The sequence below is a fragment of the Formica exsecta genome, unplaced genomic scaffold (assembly GCF_003651465.1).
Source record: "Formica exsecta isolate Colony F162 unplaced genomic scaffold, ASM365146v1 scaffold299, whole genome shotgun sequence".
In the NCBI taxonomy this organism is placed as follows: domain Eukaryota; kingdom Metazoa; phylum Arthropoda; class Insecta; order Hymenoptera; family Formicidae; genus Formica; species Formica exsecta.
Genome location: NW_021850246.1, coordinates 51136 through 68739, shown reverse-complemented (window position 1 = coordinate 68739; position 17604 = coordinate 51136). Strand labels below are relative to the sequence as shown.

General features: G+C 34.2%; 1 pseudogene; it reads right to left on the bottom strand.

Moving 5' to 3' along the window:
- Positions 1–548: 548 nt before the first annotated feature.
- Positions 549–17604, bottom strand: part of LOC115237508 — a 24573-nt pseudogene continuing 7517 nt past the window's right edge.

Below are 17604 nucleotides of genomic sequence, written 5' to 3'. Positions count from 1 at the left end.
TATATATATATATATAATATCCGTTGCGGAGCAACATTTCTGCTAGGAAGACGCAATATGCAGCCGGATTCCAAAGATCTCCTTGATCATCGAAGCAACCTGGCAACAAAATAAAAATTAAGACATGCGTATGGAGAAGAATAAAAATATTTTAGCACTGAAAAGTGCCGATTAATATGCAACGATATGCTCCGCAATAAATGTTTAAATGGCACTGAAAAGTGCTGATTAATATACGAAGGATGTTTGGCAATAAACATTTAAATGGCACTGAAAAGTGCCGATTAATATGCCAACAATGTTTCAACGTTATGTTTATAAAATTGGCACTGAAAAGTGCCTTTCTTCACGACCACAGCGAAGTCTGCTGAAAAAAAGCTACACATAAAAATAACAAAGAAATACAAATCAAAATATATAAAATTAAATTTATATATGAAATTAAAGAATTTTATGTGAAAAGATAGAAAAATAAAAAAAAAATATTACTTATCTTTCTATAAAGATCGTCTGCGCGTCTTACGCATCCTTACTCATTTTACGCATCCTTATTCATTTGCTTGGATCTCTTCTTCTTAGATCTATTCCGGATCGTCATCCTTCCAAAAATTACGCCTGTGATTGTCTGCGCGTCGTATGCCTCGCATATGCGCCTTACTCCTGCATCTCTCCTTGGCCGCTCTATCGCTTAGTCGAAAAATATCGATCGTAGACAAAAAATGCTAATAACCAAAGTTGTAGAGAATTTAATTTTCTACAAGTTTGGTTATTACCATTTTTAGTCTAGAGTTGAAAATAAGCAAGTTATTTAATAAAAACAAATTCACCCTTAAATTCAAGATGGCGGCTGAAGCAACAAGGGTGGAGTCCCGAAAATCTGGATTTAGACTACTAATGACCTCCTCGAACGAATAGAAAAAGAAAATTGCTGCAATTAATTAATGCAATTTCAAATGTACATCCCGATTGGGCTACTAAGGGCTTCTCGTATCTGACGTTGGAATTCTGACTGAGTGGGCTTATCAAAATAGTGATTGCTGCTCACCGCCTCTGAAAAAGAAACACAATAATTACATTATTATTAACACATAATATAAATAATCGTAATATAAATATACATAATATAAATATTATATATAATACAATATTAATGTTAGATATATGCTGAAAAATAAAGAGATTGTACCATAAATTGAAATAATAAAGCGGGTATTGAATAACGGTCGTTGATTTTCTTCGCGACCCCACCAGGTAAATGACGGCGTTACTGAGTCCTTTAATCCCTCTTTCAGGCACAGACTTACTGCTTCCTTCAAATTGAATCCGCCGATGTATTTGAAATAATTCACCTAGGCACACACAAAGTATTGAAAAATAATATTAATGCATATTTCATACAGACGACAGAAAGTTTTTATATTTGTTTACTTACAACTTCACGATAATCATTATCATTGATAGTCTCAAAAGCATCCATCTCGGCCACGGATGATATGGGCAAACAGGCTGGCTTACGCGGTACGCGATTACGGTCATTGTTGCTTTGCACGCATCTTAGGAGGTTGTGCAGCAAACCATTCATTCTTCTATAAATAAAATATATTAGGTGTACAAATAAGTTTCCGCCGTTTTTTATCAAAAATTGGGCATTTATTGTGAAAGAACGGAACCTAATGTTTTATTTGAAGTATTGTCCATCGCTTGCCACTACTTTTTCCCATCTTTCTGGCAGCATACGGATACCGCGTCGGAAGAATGCTTCATCTTTTGAGGCTATCCACGAATCGACCCAATTTTTGGTATCTTCATATGATGTGAAGTGTTGCTCAGACAGGCCATGCGCCATCGATCTAAACATGTGGAAATCAGAAGGAGCAATGTCTGGTGAATACGGCGGGTGGGGTAAAACTTCCCAATTGAGTATTTCCAAATAGGTTTTTACCGGTGCCGCAACATGTGGACGAGCATTATCAACTTTGTCGTGTCTGGAGTAGTGGGCGCGCTTTTCCTTGAGTGCTCGACTCAATCTCATCAATTGTGTTCGGTAGACAGCCCCAGTAATGGTTTCGTTCGGTTTGAGCAACTCATAATACACGACACCAAGCTGATCCCACCAAATGCATAACAAGAGTTTTTTTCCATGAATATTTGGCTTAGCTGTAGATGTTGAAGTATGGGCAGGTGGTCCCCATGATTTCTTCCTTTTTGGATTATCATAGTGGATCCATTTTTCATCACCAGTGACTATACGGTGCAGAAAACCCTTTCGTTTATGCCTGGCCAGCAGCATTTCACATGTTAACAATCGGCGTTCAACGTTTCTCGGCGTCAGTTCATATGGAACCCAATTTCCTTGTTTTTGAATCAATCCCAATGATTTCAACCGATGTGAAATTGCTTGTTGAGTCACTCCCAATGTTAGTGCAAGTTCTTCTTGCGTTTGGCACGAATCTTGATCCAATAATGCTTCCAATTTCGCGTCTTCATACACTTTCGGCCTTCCGCTACGTTCTTTGTCTTCGATGTCAAATTCACCGTTCTTAAACTCTCTCTCTCTCTCTCTTTTGAAACCACTCACGACAACTTCTCTCACTTAAGGCAGCCTCACCATATGCTTCTACAAGCAATCGATACGCCTCAGCTGCAGATTTCTTCAAATTGAAGAAGTAAATCAAAAGTTCCCGCAAATGACGCTTATTCGGCTCAAAACTCGACATTTTCGCACACAAAAGAATATATTATACTGATAAAAAATCACTAATATTTTAAGGTTATGTTATTGACTGATGTCCAATCTTACGATAAGGACGTTTTACATCTGACAATTTTAACCATAACTTACTGGTGGCGCCAACTTTTGTCAAACGGCGGAAAATTATTTGTACACCTAATAATAAAAGCATCTATATTACAGAGATCATGTGTTAATAGATACATGTGATTTACTTACTTGAGCTCGGCATCAATGCTGCTCAATTTTTCCTGCGTTATCCTGTGAACATTGTACGTTTATGAGTTACGTTTACATTCTTGCAAATATATTTATTTAGAAATCACTATTTCTATAAATATGTACAAATTTACCGATTGTAGTCCGTTTCTTCTGTAGACCGTGGGATTTTAGCGCGTGCTACCTGATACTCGTTTACCTGAGTATTTTCCTGTGCCGGCCATGTTTTTAAATGATTCTGAAACTAATATGTATTATTTGTATGATGATTGGCCAAATTAGAAGAATGTGCGGGCAATGTATGTATCAAGTGTGATGTATTGGCGTGAATAGATGTATGTGGATGTGATGTATGTGGATGTGGTGTTAAAGAAGTTATAGTGGATGAATAAGGTTCAATGTTTGTGGATGTGTATGGATGTGATGTTAAAGATGTTACAATAGATGATTAAGGTTGAATGTTTGTAGATGTGTGTGGATGTGATGTTAAAGATGTTACAGTGGATGAATAAGGTTGAATGTTTGTAAATGTGTGTGGATGTGATGTTAAAGATGTTACAGTGGATGAATAAGGTTGAATGTTTGTGGAAGTGTGTGCATATGTTAAAGGTGTTATAGTGGGTGTATAAGCTGGAATATTTGTTTATGGTTGCATATGGGTAGGAATATGTGATTGTGTGTCTGAGTGCTCTTGTATGTAAATATTAGTATTAAAATTATTCTCATCCAAATCCTCGATAGAATTATCTGGATTATCCAAAATTCTTCTCAAATGACCAATATCATTGTCGATGTCTCCAGTCGTGATGTTCTTTGATGGAATCTTTTTCCGTTTCGGTGATTCATCGGAGGAAGTGGTCTGATAGCGGGAAGGTTTCGCAACAGTGCGCTTCGGTCGGCCGTCCATGTGCTTGTAAAAAAAAATATAGATATATCGATTATAAAACAATATATATAACATAAAACAATATACATAGTATTTGATTAAAATACAAAAAATTATTAAATGTTAAAATATAAATAATATTATATAAAATTTAAACTCAGAAACTGTTTAAAATATTCAAATTGCACACAACTCTAGGTAAGCTATTAAGAAAATTATCCTGTTGTAAATATCCATATTGTGTGTGTGTAATTAATGGAAATACATAGTATACATTATGTATCTCTTGAAAGCAGCAAAAGAAAACAACAACAAGGATAGAAGATTAATGCGAAAAAGATTATGATGATATTGTACTTTTCAAACTAGCAAACATTTAGAAAGAGAAGAGAAACAGATTAAGAAAGTAAACAAGAGAATAAAATATCGTAAAGATTCATGCAGAAAAGAGAACCATTATCCTTTAATCCTTTACAAAGGCTTGTCAAAGATTTTCGCAAAAATATATCTTACGCTTTCTCGCTATGTGCAATAACAGCAACAATGTATCGAAGCGAATTATCTTCTTCGTCACTGTCACTATTATCCATCGATGTAGAATTCCAGAAAGGCGCTCTATAACATTTAGCATAAACTTCATCCAGATTAATATAAAAGATTTCACTGCTCAACATGGAACATTTATATATTTGAAGTGCCGAAGATAATACATCAATGTCATAAAAATCTTCAATCTAAAATTTTTCTGACTGCCAAACAATACAAATTATTGTCTAAAGTAATATTGCAGAAGATGCAAATAAATCCATTATGCAAGATACAGCAATTATCACGTACATCTATACTCAACAATCTTCCGTTAAATTTAATTTTACGATATTGATGACAATTACCATTGTTACGTCCAGACTCAATGAAAGGAAGAGTCAGCGGGAGGGCGTAACCTACTTACCTCTAGACAAACGCTAGACGATGCGTGTCCTAGAGTCGAACGAACAGACCAGGGCCCCAGATAGGTCAACGACCAGAAGGGTCGCTCTTACTCTATCGAAAGGCCGTTCGCTCGGTGGTCCCTTTTCTGGTAAAGGAACTGAATCCTTATTACACGGGACGGGACTTTGTGCGATTTCGAATAACAGGAAGGAGGTTGGGTTAATGAATTACTCGAATTTAAAATTTAACGTTACATTTATTCAAAAAAATGAAAATAAATGATTAAAAAAAAAAAGATAAAATTTAATAAAGGAACATTTAATTCTATTTACGAAATCTTATTTATAAAATACATTTTCTTAAATTCTAATGTGTAATTATATTCGTGTGCGTGAATGTAGGTAAAGGAAAATTATGTTCTCGCGGGTGTTACAATAAATACGGAGGACACATCAACCGGAATTAAACGGGGAAACTAAAATTTAAATTCCGGTTGGAAATTTACAATAAATAGTTTTAGAAAAATTACATGAAATAAAAGTGTGAATAGAATGATGAGGATAGAAAAATTATTAATTCGCGGACGCCCGAGCCAGAAGTTTCCGTATCGTTCGATTCTTTCCTATTCTTCGCGGTTTTCGCCAAGACTTTAAAATGTTTCGCAGACATAGGTTTGAAGATTTGTTTCGTGATTTCTACTAAGAAACATATATCAGGATTAGTAAAGATTTACCTGTTAATTAAAAGAAACAGTTCGAGAATTATTTTTAAAGGAATCAGAAAAATAAAATAAAATAAAATTTTATATTTTAAATAAAACAAATCTTAATAAAAAAAATTAATATAGAAATTACAATAATGGGGGTTACTATAGAAATGATGGAAAAAGGTTTTCCTTCAGATCTGGCGGCTAAGCATGAATGCCAACCATGACATTACGTCAAGATCTCGGCTAATCACACTTGGGGACCCGCGAAAGGGAAAAGATTACTTGAGTCTAGCAATAAACGAGAATGCCAATCTTGACAGTTATCAAGATTTCGGGTAATTAAACTTAAGGATTTGCGAAAGGGAAAGAAGGTTCGCTTGAGTCTAGTAATAAGCGAGAATGCCGATCTTGACAGTTATCAAGATCTCGGCTAATCAAACTTAAGAACTCGCGAAATGGAAAGAAGATTCACTTGAGTCTAGCAAATAAGCATGAATGCCAATCTTGACAGTTATCAAGATCTCGACTAATCAAACTTAAGGACTCGCGAAAGAGAAAAGGTTCAAAGGAGAGGAGATACAAATGTTTAATAAGCAGAGATAATTTAATAATACAACTAATAAATATTTATGTATGGATACTAATTAAAGATTCAAATTATTAGCAACAAACTGTTTCCTTTGGGAGGAAGGAAAGGAGGATGAGGAAATGATATAAGAGTAAAAAAACAAGAAAAGAATAGAAAATATTTAGTGAACTCACAACTTGTTATGTGCGAAAATGACGAATTAAAAAATTTCGTTGGATAAGCGAACCAAGGTCTATCTCGTGGACTCGGCTGTGCGGAAAGGGTGGCTCGGAGATTCGTTCAGTTGTAATGTTGATTGTGATGTTAATTCACTTGACATTGAATATCACTTATCACCAATGATATTCTAAGTCTTTCGATTGTATGGGAAACCGCACTCTGCACTCGCACAACTGTAAGAGGCGCGAAGAAAGAAAAAGGAACCGTGGAGATTAAGAATTGAGTATTTACTGCATCGGAAACTGAAGACAAAAATTGAAAGTTGATTGAAAGTTAAAAGCAGACTCGGTAGAAGGCTTCGGATCGAGAGGCGAAGACAAACTGATTTTTCTGAGGGAGGATTTCGCGTACGTCGAATCTTGGCGTCTCTTCGCGTATCCTCTCCATTAGGCAAGCAATATTCTTTTTTAACGAATTAATCTTTAAAATGGTGTCCTTTTCATGAGTTGAGGGCGTCTCCCTTCCAAAAGAAGGTCTAAGAGGTTGCGCCTATTGCTTTTGTTTTTAAAAAATAAGTCTCGCCCACTGGAGAGTCCGCCATGATCGGCCAAATTGACAGTTTTATTATTCACTTGAGTTTTATCTCAAGCAGATAACGCGCAAGGGTGGTCTAGCAGGCGAGCACGTGGTGTCGAATGTCGCGAGTTTCAGTCGCGGATCATAGTTACATCTATAAGATATCACTCTAGTTCTTAGAAGGGCCTTTATTCGAGACTCTTCCCGTAACGCTTTTTCACTAGAGGACTTCCAAGAAAAAATATTATTTGATCTATTTATTTGTCTCTTGCATGCGTACTGTTTAGATTTCGAGCCTTCTCATGGTTCGAGTATCTTTTAGTTGCTGTTTAAAATTCTTGGTCTTTTAGAGGATCTTTGTTCGAATATTTATCACGCATGGCTTAGATTCTGAAATATTAGTCTCGCCTGCTAGATATTCCTTTAGTTTATTGTTTATGCTAAGTGCCAAGAGTTCCAGAGCATAGGCGTTTAATATTACGTGAAAGAAAAATCGTAGAGTCCACCGTACGTAACACCATCATTATTATACAATGCGGATACACGAATGGGTGAATCAATGGCACAAACATCGATTGTTCCGTGAATTTCAATCTCTTTCATTCTTTTGAAAAATTGTTGAAGAGGTAAACCCGGTTTTCTACAATATTTTCTGAAAATGGACATGTTATTTTCATAAGGAAATGTAGAAAATGAATTTAAACTGCCGAAATGTCTCACATCATCGATAAGATGAAGAAGGCCATGGACATTATAAGTATCGAAGGTTGGACCATAAAGAGTATCACTTCGATGAACAAATTTTTGTAGCGCAAGCTCTGCAAAATTCAAAAACTGTCTTGATGATGAATTAGAAACTAAGATTCTTATTGCCAGATGTAAAAATAAAAAGTGCTTGTACAATCTCTCGTCTAATAAACCATATGTTACAACTGGTCCTGTATAAAGCAGAAATTGACGAAATTCTGTCGCTTTATATTTAGAACACATATAATATTAAGAGATCTAGGGCGTCTTGCAAAATCTGACGGACAATATTCTTTAAGATTATTCAGTCTTGCAGATATAATAGAAATGGATCTTCCTGATAATTTTGACAGACGTGAATATTTTCCACATATCCATGCAGACAAAATTTTTTTTATGACGCCCAAACACACCAGATGCATATACTCAAAAGGTGTTTATGAAACTATCCCTATAGAAAGCAATGAAAATGGGCTCTTACCCTCTTTATGATGATCTTCATCTATACATCTCACATATTCCTCATTGGTTCAAAGAGAATGATTTATACCATTGAAGACATAGCGACCTTTACAGCGTACACCAGAGAATTTACACTTGGAACAAGGATGCGAAGACACATGACTACAATGATTAAGAATAAAAGCTCGAGCTGTTGCGTCAGCTATAAAACATCTTAGTCGTATTGGCACTTTATTGCCATGAAAATTAATTTCTCCGTTGGACATGATTCTTGTAATATCTGCAATAAATTGTTTCAAGAAAGTATTAGGGTTGCATGGTTTTTGTGCACTTTTATAAATTCCCACTACTATTGGCCTTGTCCGCTGTATGTTGACAATTCTACATTGAATGGGCCACAGTTGAATATTACCTGATTTATCTAAACTACATCCATCTGTATTGAAATCAAGTTCTAAATAATTAACAATAGATGCGATTGGAATATTTGAAAGATGTTGAATAATCCCTGCTTCAAGATCAAAATGGACATATTCTCCCGGTTCTACATCAGAAACGACAACACGTCTATGTGGTGTATCAAGAAGTGTTCTTATATCTTTGGGCAAGGTAAAAAAGCAGGGATGTGTTCGAAGAAGAGATAATATGCTATTACCTTGAATATGCGTTAAATTATTATCTACGAAGCAAGACGCTAAACGTTCGCGAAAAGATGGCTCAATGGGAGTATCGTTAAAAGATGATATAACTGTGCATCATCTTCCAAAGTTGCATCGCGCTTATAATTACAATCATTTGTAAAAGAGCTACATTCGGTAACTAACGGAATAGAAATATTTTGAACATCATGATTATTTTCATCGGCAATATTGTATTTTGAACGATATTGTAAACGTTTTGGACCATATCGTAAACGGTTCTGTATTTCGAACATAACCCTACTTCGTTGTCTCACAGATAAATTGTACAACGATTTTCGCGAAATAAATGATTTTAATTCAATTCTTTCTATATTTACGTATCTCCTCAATGACGTCTGCTGCAAACGATGTACGTAGCTACGAATCCTGCAGAATCTCAAATCACTATTATATTCTTCGTTCACACTAATTATTGCCGCAACGGTTGAACTCAGAATGATCGAGAAATTCAAGAGAGCGGCCTGTGAAAATTCCGGTAAGGCTGCGACCGCTGTGTGATCAATCACGAGCTTTGGCCAATCCAATATGGATTCCACCTAGATAATCATATGGCGGGAAACTTTACCGCATTATCGGACCATATTGTTGAATTATTTATTTTTTTATATTAATTATATATCTACATATATATACTATGTAATATATATAGATATAATACAATTATATAGACCTTTTATTATCAAGAGAACTTGACCGTGACTTCCTTCTCTTTAGTCACGTATCTTACTTTTATTTTATTAATAATCTTTTATTCTTTCTTAATTACTTTTCCTTGATCTCTTTTCTAATTTTAATGCATTGCTTTACTCAGCTCTTTCTTAATCTTTTCTGTTTAACTTTATTGTTTTATCTTTTAATATATTGAGAAATTGGTCGGGTTACGACAAACATAATTATCTAATCTATAAATTTTGTCAAATTATATTATTATTAAGTATATTATTTATATAAGTTTAACGAATGATGAGAAGGGCAACTAAGAGCCGATGCGCTGGGTGAAAGGCGCCAAATTGTATAATTCTGTGAATCTCATGTGAATTATATTTATTAAACGTTTCGGTCCGCAATTTGGACCATCTTCAGTAACTGTGTAACAAAATTATAAATAATAAGATATCAATATAAAAGGAACTTACATAAAAGTGGACGTACGTACTTAGACAAATAAGAGTAATGTCAGGAGCGTGTCGAGCGAGCCGCACTTGTCAACAGTAACGATATTACTGACGTGTGATTTTCCAAGGCACAAGGTTAACGATCGAAGTATACACAATAAACATAATATCGTGGAAGCTTAAATTTTTTCCATGCTGTCTATTATTGGAAAATATTTTTTGTCCAATTGATCTGTATCGTTTTGTAGATTTAAACTGTTCTTTTGGCGTTTGATATAAATCATTTCAGATATCAATATTTTCCCTAAAATCGGTTCATCATCCAAGATATCAATTTTAGTCCAATTAAATTCGTGGCCTAATTGTCTATGATCCGTAATCACCGAATGTTGTTGTGTATTACGGAGTATATGGCGGTAATGTTCGTTAATTCTGGTCTTTAAAAGTCTGCAAGTCTGTCCGACGTACGATGCATCGCAGTCTCTACAGGAAATTTTATATACCACATTGTTACGTGATTCTGTGATTAGTTTGTCCTTATGTACTTTTATAAAACGTTCAAGATTATTAATCCCCGTGTATGAAAGTTTAATGTTTGAGTTTTTTGTCACAAGTTTAAATTGATCTGCGACACCAGCCACGTATGGAATATTAAAATAGGAGCATTTTTCGTTATTATTTGTTTCGTCATTGTTTGTGTCATTGTTATGAGAGTTAAAATGATTGTCATGATTTTTTAAAAAAAGTTTCTTCAAGCGTTCGTTGATTACATTAAAAATCAAAGTCAATGGATATCCGTTTTCTAATAGGGTGTTGATTACGAATTCAAAGTTTTTCTTGTGATATCTTGGATGAGACAAATGAAAGGCTCTGTCCACAAGACAAATGATCGTGCCTTTTTTATGACAAAATGGATGTTGTGATTCAAAGTTGAGATATCTCCCTGAAAATGTAGGTTTGTGAAGCCAATCAAACTCGACCACACCATTATTAGTAATAATGGTGACATCGAGGAAATTTAGTCGATTATTGACTCCCTCCTCCAACGTGAATTGTAATTTTGGGTGAAGCGAGTTAAAAGTTTTAAGCACGACGTTAAGTATGGAGGAAGGATATCTTGGATGATAAACCGATTTTAGGGAAAAGATTGATATCTGAAATGATTTATATCAAACTCCAAAAGAACAGTTTAAATCTACAAAATGATACAGATCAATTGAAGTTTATGTATTATTATACATATAAATATAAGTATAATATTTATTATATTAAGTTTATTAAGTATTTATTGATGTCTTTTTATTTTTAAACTAATAGTATATATACATATAAAATGGTTTTACGCGCGTTTCAGATTGTATATGTACTTATATGTTTAATGTGTGTTTTCTTTTTTGAACTTCGTTATCTTATTATTTATAATTTTGTTACACAGTTACTGAAGATGGTCCAAATTTCGGACCGACGATAAACGTTTAATAAATATAATTCACATGAGATTCGCGGAATTATACAATTTGGCGCCCTTCACCCAGCGCATCGGCTCTTAGTTGCCCGTCTCATCATTCGTTAATATTATTTTATATTTACAGCCTACTATACTAAGTTATTTATATAAGTATTATTATACATATAAATATAAGTATAATATTTATTATATTAAGTTTATTAAGTATTTATTGATGGCTTTTTATTTTTAAACTAACACGCGTATTGTACATACATTTACATATAAAATAGTTTTACGCGCGTTTCAGATTGTATATGTATACTTATATGTTTAATGTGTGTTTTCTTTTTTGAACTTCGTTAATGATTAAAAACCATGCATAACTTATTAAATGTACATATGTCATTTATCCACAATTTTTAATCATTTTTTTTACAAATACAAATTTTTTTAGCATTATGGATATGCGCAGAGATATTAAAAATAAACTTTATAACTTGTAAATCGTAATCTTTTGTAATCCGAATTACTTTTTCTCATGAAGGATATTGCGAAAGAACCTGATATTCTACAGGCAATGTCTTTGGGAAGAACAAAATTAACACACATTTATGTAAGTTCCTTTTATATTGATATCTTATTATTTATAATTTTGTTACACAGTTACTGAAAATGGTCCAAATTTCGGACCGAAACGTTTAATAAATATAATTCACATGAGATTCACGGAATTATACAATTTGGCGCCCTTCACCCAGCGCATCGGCTCTTAGTTGCCCGTCTCATCATTCGTTAATATTATTTTATATTTACAGCCTACTATACTAAGTTATTTATATAAATTCTTTTATAATATCTGTATGTGTAATCTTTTGAAATTTGTTACAAGAAATTAAACATTTTATGTTCTAATAAAACAAATATATATTACATACATTATACACCTTATTTATTATCTTTTAGTAAGTGAAATGAACAATGTAAATGAATGAAGCATTTAAATGCCGCTATTCCATTTAAATTATGACGACTGAGGCCTCCGGTAGCTCAGTGCCTAGCGCGCTTGACTCACATCCCGGAGATCTCGGGTTCGATTCCCGACTCGACCCTGGCCTGCGCTTTCTCATTTTTACTTTCCTATCACCTCCCAAAAATTCCTTCCTTCTCTCTTTCTCTAAGAAGAACCTACATATAAACACAACTACTCTTACATTATCCTTTATATATATCTATAACCTGTTTATGGCCGTATGGCGAGTATTCGCCGGAGCCAACCTTATACCTAAGCAAGCAAGCAAATTATGACGACAGATTCTGTTCGGTTTCTGCCGCCAATCTGACATCAAACTGCGTTGCGCAGATCTTGCTCAGTTTCTGCTGCCAATCTGCTATAATAATTCCGTGCAAATCCTGCTCGGTTTCTGCTACTGATCTGCTGTCAAATTATGTCAGCAGATTTTGTAACATTTCTGTTGACAATCTGCTATCATTATCTGATGTAACAGATTTTGTACACAATCTGCAGTTTTTCTGCTGACATAAATTTGTAGCAGACGTTTGGCAAAATCTGTTCGAACAGACTTTGCTGTCTGGGTAGCACATCCAGCTTCGACTATCAGCTTCCTCTTATCCTCACTTGTGACGCATTGGATTTGGCAGCAGGTGCATCCTTAAAACAAATAATTGATGAGATTAACAAACCAATTGCTTTTTTTCTAAAAGAAATTAGATGACATTCAACGCAATTACAGTACTTACGATCACGAACTTTTTGGTATTTATTTAGCCATCAAACATTTTAGATACATGCTTGAAAGACGTCAGATTCTTATTCGGATAGATCACAAACCTCTAATTTGTGCTTTTCAACAAAAATTAGATAAAGCTTCACTCAGACAGATCCGACATCTTGATTTCATCGCTCAGTTTTCAACCAACATCGAGCATATTTCTGGTAAGCAACATGTAGTTGCAGATTCCCTCTCAAGAATTGAATTCGTTTCAATGCCAATCATAGTTTCTCTGGAAGAGTTAGCCGAATTACAAAAAGAAAATGAAGAATTAAAAATATTTCTCACTAATTCTTCCCTCAAGCTTCAAAAACTTATTCTTACTGGTTCGACTACACCCATTTTCTGTGACTGCTCCACTGTTAATATTCGTCCTTATGTACTTCAACAGCTTCGTAGAAGAATATTTGATGTTGTTCATGGTTTATTTCATTTAAGTGGTCGTTCTACCTGTAAATTAATACAACAAAAATTTATTTGGCCAACTATGAAGAAGGATATTAAAGAATGGGCTAGATCTTGTCTGTCTTGTCAACGTGCCAAGATCCAAAAGCATATCAAGAATCTTCCTCAAAAGATTGCTATTCCGGATTAACGTTTTAAGCATATTTATTTAGATTTGATTGGTCCTCTTCCTACTTGTCAAAATTTTTGTTATTGCCTAACTATGATTGACAGATTTTCAAGATGGCCAGAGGAAATTCCTCTAAGCTACAGCTTTTTATATAGCTTTTTATAATTTTATATTATATCGCACTGGGTTGCGAGATATGGTGCTCCTCAAACGATCACAACTAATCAAGGTCCTCAGTTTGAAGCTGCATTATTTAAAGCTCTCATCAACCTAATAGATTGCGAGCGAATCAGAACCTCAGCTTATCACCCATCTTCTAATGGCATCCTGGAGCGATGGCACCATACATTGAAAAGTGCTATTATGTATCATGTAAATGAAAATTGGATTGAAATCTTACCAACTGTTTCACTTGGACTTCGCACTTGCTTTAAAGAAGATTTAAATGCATCCCCAACGGAAATGCTTTATGGATCTGTTTTAAGAGTTCCTGGAGAATTTTTCATTGAAGATTTTCCATCTGATCCTGAAATCTTCATAGAAAGACATAGAATACATATGAGAGAGATAAAGTCAAGACCAACTGCACATCATCACAAAAAACACCTTTCTTTCATAAGAATTTATATGATTGTTTGATTCATGTTTGGATTTGAGAAGATGCAGTTAAAAAATCTCTTCAACCGCCTTATTCTGTCCTTTTCGTATAGTTAACAAAATTAATGATAATTTGTTTGCAATTGATTTTTCAGGAAAAATTGTCAATATGGCCACTGAACGTCTTAAACCAGCATTCCTACCAAAAGAAACAAGCACTGATTTTGTTATCACGACGTCTTCTCCTCCTTCAAATCCATCTCACAACTGGAAAACACTTTAGAACATATTCTGGTCCAAAGGAGAAAGTCAAATTCGCAACGTAGAACGTCGCTGGGAAGGAAGTACTGTGGCGTTCCTGTGGCAATATTTCCAACTATTTTGTTACCAACTTCATTAAATACAATTATAACTATTTTCATTCATTTCATTTATTGATCAATCATTCTACATAACAACTTGTAAAAACATACAACAAATCATTTAACATTTATTCATTCGTTTACCGTCTTTCATCTTGTATACATCGTTCTTGGATATTAAATATTTTATAATTTAATCTCGAAATCTAGTTATTTTACTCACTCCCACATAATCCTTATAGCTCGGCCATTCCTGACCACCCGCATTCGTCCCGAATGCGAATCTTACATTCAATGTAACTTTGGCTTAATGGTTACAGTATAAAACTTATAATTAGTTGTACATATACAGGGTGTTTCCAAAACTATGTCAGAGATTGTAAGAGCGTATTCTAGGGGTCAAAATAAGAAAAAAAGTTCCTATAAACATGGGTCTAAAAATGCTTTCCCTCCGAGTTATAACCCCCTAAAGTTGAGAGAAAAAATCGAAAATTTATTGTAGCTCTCGGAGAATTTTTCATAGATCGTTGAAATTTTGCACAGCGTAATAATTAATAGTGACCTTCAATTTTATGTGGTTTTGACAATTTGGTCCGATTTTGAAGGGGAGATATGGGGAGGGTACTAATTTTCAAATGGCCTTTTTTTATTTTTCGTCGTGTCGAAAATGAATAAAAACATCGATTCCTAAAATTTTTTGTCAGTTGTTTCGGAGAAAAACGGGGATAAAACAAATTGAGAATGTTCGGAACGCCGGCCACATAGGCAACTCAACTTTAGGGAGCTATAACTCGAAAGGAAAGTGTTTTTGGACCCATGTTTATAGGAACTTTTTTTTACTTTGACCCCTAGAATACGCCCTTAAAATCTCTGACATAGTTTTGAAATACTCTGTATATACTAGCATTTATAAAGGGTATTTAATATTTAAGTAATGGATAACGTCGGGTACATAAGAAAATATCACAATTTCTTTGGACGTCATAAAACTAAAATGTAATGTTTACTCATATTGCTTACTAGATAAACAAAATTCGTAGTAAATAAATGAAGAAAATAATAATTTCCTTAGACAATATTGTAAACTCTAGATGTAATAAATGTGAACAAATAACGAGATTCTTTGGTAAAATTATTTAAATTACTTAAATCTCAGTCTTTGGTAACTTAATACTGAAGGAATCACAAGCTTATCATAGGAATCATAGATTAAACAATCATAAGGCAAAATCACAGAGAAAGATACTTAACAATAATACTTAAAATATTAGAACGCAAAATGCTACTATTATACACTATAATACAAATATCACGTTAATAACTAGGTAATATCGTCGATAGGCTTAATCCACAGTTTCATACAATCGGTAGACAAGATCGAGTTATAAGGTTTCTGTATCACATTGAAACCCGGAATGTCCTGAACCACATAGCGGTTTTTGTTAAGCGATTTGGCTATCCTCTACGGACCTTTATAACATGGCTTTAATTTACTGTCTTCCCCAGGTTTAAGGATAGAATTTCTAATTAGTACTAAATCACCAGGCTTGTAAATCGTTAGCCTTGTATGTTTTTCGTCATAGTACGACTTATTGTATTCTTTCATTTTGTTTGTTGCTTCAACAGCAATTTTTCGGGCGTCATCTCTTTCTTTATTGAGATCTAACTCTACTTCAGCCAATTTAAAAAGGTAGTTTGCTAACCATGCATTGGAATGGTTTCTCTGTTCATATCCAAAAAGTAGTTTCGAAGGGGAAGCTTTTAATGTTGTGTGATACGTGTTGTTAATAACGTATTGAATTGTATCTATGTGAGAATTACAAAATAGCTGATCATTCACGACCTTTTTAAGGGAAAATTTTAAGAATCTGTTAATTCTTTCAACTAGGCCGTTTGCCCATAGGGCTGCGACAGCCACCAAACAATGTTTAATGTTTTGAGATCCAACGAAATCTGAAAATTCCGAAGAAGTGAATGCCGTTACTTTATCAGAAACCAAAATTGCTGAGTTATCTCGATCAGAAAAAACGTAAGATAGATTTTTTATAGTTTTTTAGGTTGTCTTGACTGGGAACAGATTAGTGAATCTAGTGAAAGCATCTACTAGAATTACGATGTGTTTCGACCCATCAGAAGCTTTAAAGCAGTGCTCGGATTCAGTTGCACATTTCGGGTCGAAATCGGAGGCGCCGCCTATCGTTGCCATTGCCCCGACAACCGTTCGAGGCTCGACGGCCGAGCCGCTGAAATCGCGCGTGCAACGCTATGTCTCAGGAATGTCCCTACATGAAAAATATGCTGGAATCGTACCTTCCGCCAAATTATCATTAAAATTTGCTTTACTTGATAATTTTTATAAATTTCTATTATTAATGTATTATACAGGGTGTCCTAGACGATCCGTACACCCCTTTTCTTTCAAAAACTAAGCATTTTAGAGAAAAATGTTTTGAACAAAAATTGTATGGTTTTGAAGGGAACATAAGATGGTGTCATTGTTATTATTCTGTACATAAAAGTATTACGGTAAGATTATCGAAAACTAAATATTTTACGAAATATTTTAATTTTAATATCAAAATATGTCAGATTAAAATATAAAATAACTCAAAAGGTACTTCATGAAAAAATACTTTATTATAATGTTTTGGAAAACTCTCGAGATGAGCTACAAGAATATGCAATAAAAAATAAGGGATTCCATTTAAGAAATTAAAGGTGTCCTTGATTTGACTTTAGCGATACCATCCAAAGTCAAACCAACGACACCATCTTATGTCCCCCTCAAAACCATACAATTTTTGTTCAAAACGTTTTTCTCTAAAATGCATAGGTTTTGAAAGAAAAGGAGTGTACGGGTGATCTAGGACACACTGTATATGCAATCTATTATACACATATATATTATATATGTTATAATAATATATTTTAGAGACAGTAATATATATATATATATATATTGCGACGACTTTTCCTACCGTCTCGCGGCTGAGCGATAAACGCG